The following is a 4573-nucleotide window of genomic DNA, read 5'->3' as shown; positions in this document are numbered from 1 at the left end:
CCCTGTCTGGAATCATGTATCTAAAGCTATAGAGATAAATAAGGGATATGTTTATGGGAACATGCTGTTTGAATTCACTCTGACACTGGCCTTTCTATCTTTGACCTGCTACTATGTCTGAAGCTCAAACAAACTGGAGGAACAGCCCCCTTCTTTGATTGGGTACATTAGAACCTTCTAAACATAGGAAATCGCAGCAGGAGTTGGAGTTGGCTATCCTGCCCTTCGAGCCAGCGTGACCATTCAATATGACCATGGCTGATTATCTAATTCAGTCCCCTGTTCCCGCTTACTCCCTGTACCTTTTGATCCCGTTAGCCCTAAGAACTACAACTAACTTCTTCATGAAAACATTTAATGTTTTGGCCTCAACTGCTTTCACAGGCTCATTACTCTTGGAGTGAAGAAATCTCTCCTCATCTCAGTCCTTAAAGACCTACTCCATATCTGTAGATTTAACATCAAGTTCAACTATTTCAGATCAAAACCTTTGCATCTACTTCTTTGCACAGTAGGTGCTGAGAAAAGTTTCCTGTCCTCATATATCCCTACACAAGACCCTTTTTTACTAAAAGATAGATTTATGTAGAATGTACAGCACAGAAACAAACCATTCAGCCCAGTGTTTATGCTGTATTGAGCGTATTGCCATTGTTCCTTGGCTTGCTCTGTCAACATAACCTTCTGTGTATTTCTCTTATAAGATTATCCAGGTGCAGCTCTTGTGAAACAGAGGTAGTCCTACTGCCTCTGAGCCAGGAGCTCTAGGGTCTAGAATGTGGCCAATTGGGTGAATATCAACCTTTTTCATACACCAGTAGTGGGGATGTAAGAGTGGCACAACTCTCTGGGTCAGTCAGAACCTCATGTCTGCTGCAAGGCAACAGCCTCTCCAGAGTTTGCTGTGGATTGTACTGTATGATAACATTCTCCACCCTTTGAGGAGCTGCTAGAAGAGGACATTCATCCACCTGATCTTAAATTGATCTATATTTGTCTCTTCAACCACTTGCTGTGAAAACAAGTTCTACATCCTCACTACTCTGGATCTTACATTTGCAGTTCCTCTTGGATTTTTGATGACTCTCATGCAGCCTCTAGTTTGCTAATCACAGAAGTGGATTTGTATTGCTCTTCATCCACTCCTTCACATTCATTCATAACTTTAAATGTTTATTTATTCAGCTCCCTTGGCCCTCTTTTTATTTCAAAAGAAACCCATTCATCATCTCCTGATAGTTGCAGCCTCAAAGTCCTGGTACGATCACCCAGAGAGAGGTGAGCCTGTGGAATTCTCTGCCACAGAGAGTGGCTGAGGCCAAAACATTGAATATTTTCAAGGAGTTCTTAGGGCTAAAGTGATCAAAGGGTGTAAGGGAGAAAGCAGGAACATGGGACTGTGTTGGATGTTCAGACATGATCATATTGAAGTGGAACAGGTGTGAAGGGCCAAATGACCTACTCCTGCTATTTCCTATGTTATTATACCCTAGCGAATCCTTTTGTACCCTATCAAGTACCTCGGTGTCCCTTTCATAAGGTAGTGACGTGATGTACATGGTCCTCCAAGGGTGGTCAAACCAAGCTTCAGCATATGCCCTTACTGCTTTCCCCACCATCCTTTTTGGTATTGAATGTCTCCTGCCTTTTCCCTTTATCTCTAACAAGAAACAATCCTACCATTGCCCAATCATATTCAATGGTGTTACTATCGCTAACCACCCCACCACCCCCCCAGTCAACATCCTGGGGTTACCATCAACCAGAAACTCAATTGGACTCACCAAATAAATAGTGGCTACAAGAGCATGTCAGAGGTACACCCTACTTGTCTGGATGAGTGCAGCTCTAATAACACTCAAGAAGCTCAACACCACCCAAGACAAAGCAGCCTGCTTAATTGGCACAAATATCCACTCCTTCCGCCAACACTCAGTAGCAGCAGTGTGTACTATCTACAAGATGCACTGTGGAATATCACCAAGGTTCCCAGATGGCATCTTCCATGACCACCACCATCTAGAAGGATAAGGGCAGCATATATACGTGAACACCACCATCTACAAGATTCACCCCCACAAACCTCTCATCATTCTGACTTGGAAATATATCACTGTTCCTTCAGTGTCAAGTCCAAATCCTGCAAGCTTCTCCCTAAGGGTATTCAGAGTGTCCTACAGCACATGGACTGGTGAATCATGAAGACAGTCCATCACCACCTTCTCCATGGCAACTAGAGAGGGGCAATAAGTCTAAAATCTTGTGCAAGAAATGTAAAAACAGCAAACGTCAATTGGTCCATTATGCCCGATTGGTGTGGTGAGGGCGGGGGTTCTTTGAAAGACAGAGAAAGAAACAACACATCAAAGCATTTCACATCCGGATGAGATTTATATATATATTTATACCACTATCAACTGCATTTCATTTACATTATAATATATAAAATAGGACAGTAATCTCTTATAATTGAAAAACTGCTATAGAGCAAGGTAGGAATGTCTTCCCATACAGGTCCCTTTTGTTTTTGTTTGCTGATTAACTAAGTGATGAAAGCGATATGAAGATGTGTTGCTGTGAATGAAAGCACCCCATTTCAGAATTACTATAGTCAAGGGTTTGGATTTTGGTCTGGCATGAGTGGGAGGATTCTTTCTGCTTCCTTTTCTTCATATCCCATTCTCCATCCTCCCCCTCTCTTTCACCCTGGGCCAGTCACCAACCAGCAATTATCCTCAAGAAAGTCTTTGCGCCCGAAATCTGAACAGTGGGTGCCATCAGACTATCAATGACAGATGCATCACACCTTGGGCTGGTCCTTGCTCCCAGCTGATCATGAGTCCTTAGATGTGCACTGTCCAGGCGAGCAGAAGTGATACTGTGGCTGTGCAACATAACCACAGAGTGAAACCTGGTTTTGGAAAGCCAAAACCCCAACAGGTGTCCATGTTTACAATGAAACGACTCCCTGTGCCATAAAAAATCTTTCCACTCAGAATTTCTATTACAATTATACAAGGGTTCAGCAAGGCAAGTGCTCGAAGGAACACCTCTCCACTCACCAGGGATGGGTGCAGCTCCACAGGTTTGACACCCTCCACATTAAACTAACCCATCTGCACCCATTAAAAGTGCACTTCATCCACCACCTTCAACATTCACTCCCTGGCAGGAATGTACTGAGGCGAATGAGTCTGGATGGCCTGATGCCCATTAACTAAGTGGTTACAAATAGGGTGATAGTCCCAGTACACATGACCAGACTGTTGCTGTCACACACATTCTCTTCAAATTGGCTCTTTCAAAAATCGTTTTAAGAATAATCCACCTTGAGTTACCTGTATCCCACCAGAAAGGCAAGAGGGATATATTTCTGAGTATACAGGGAGGTCAGGATTTGGTATTGGTGAGAGTTAATATTGGTTGGCAGTTATTCTTTTGCGACGGTATCCCACATCTTGACTGACTGTTGTGAGAGGTTCTGTTCTGACTGGGTGAGGTCTTTATCCCCCAGGTGTTGCCTGTAACCTATCACTCCCATGGCCAGGCAGGTAATTATCATACAGGGGAAAGCAGGAGACTGGACTGACGGTGGGGAATGCGTGTGTGTGGGAGCTGACAGGGTGACTGGTTGGGTAGTTGTATGACAAAGCTGCCAGAAATGTGCCCATCCAGAGTTGACAACACTTACATGTTATTCATTTCCAAGGAGACAATAGTCTCGAGTGGAAAGATGTTTGTTTCCTGAATGATTCCGGCAGAGATGTGTTCCGTGCTGGAATCCTTTCTCTCCAGAACTATGTCCTGCTGAACTTTAGTTGCATTGAGCAGTGGTCTGTCCATCACTCCAGGCTGGAACTTTCTGTCTTCCCCAGAATTAATGGTCACATTTTGGAAAGCGTGCAACGTGCAAAAAGTAAACTTAAGAACATGTCTTGCAGAAGTCGGATCCCATTTTCCCCTCTACACTCGCACATACAAGCACTCACATTCCCATACACACGCACTCTCACTCCCGCCCATATCCTGCCGTATACACACACTCCTGCACACACGCACACAGTCCTGTACACATGCACTCCCATACACACACACTGCCAAATATACACACACTCCCATTTCATTGTCGCATACACACTGCCAGATATACACAAACTCTTGCACACACACATTACCACATACATACTCACACTCCTTCATACACATTACCACATACAAACGCACACATTCCTGCACATACTCCCGCACACATAATGCCAGATGCAGACATCTACACACATACACATTCCCACACACATACCTGTGCTCACACTCGTAACTCCATACACATGCTCACACAACTGCGCACACGTGCTCACACATACACACAACTGCACACACGTGCTCACACATACACAACTGCACACGTGCTCACACTCACATACACAGCTGCACACACGTGCTCACACTCACATACACAGCTGCACACACGTGCTCACACTCACATACACAGCTACACACACGTGCTCACACTCACATACACAGCTACACACACGTGCTCACACTCACATACACAGCTACACACACACGTGCT

General features: G+C 44.5%; 1 protein-coding gene across 2 annotated transcripts in view; it reads right to left on the bottom strand.

Moving 5' to 3' along the window:
• Window positions 1-2384: 2384 nt before the first annotated feature.
• Window positions 2385-4573, bottom strand: part of LOC109922093 (synaptopodin) — a 56512-nt gene continuing 54323 nt past the window's right edge. For both annotated transcript variants that reach the window (XM_048603692.1, XM_048603691.1), the window contains one exon: window positions 2385-4573. This exon is cut by the window's right edge and continues 692 nt beyond it. The gene's annotated coding sequence lies outside the window, so the exon portion shown is untranslated.

This window comes from Rhincodon typus, chromosome 12, assembly GCF_021869965.1.
Source record: "Rhincodon typus isolate 14 chromosome 12, sRhiTyp1.1, whole genome shotgun sequence".
Taxonomy (NCBI): Eukaryota; Metazoa; Chordata; class Chondrichthyes; order Orectolobiformes; family Rhincodontidae; genus Rhincodon; species Rhincodon typus.
This window is presented reverse-complemented; position numbering and strand designations above follow the sequence as displayed.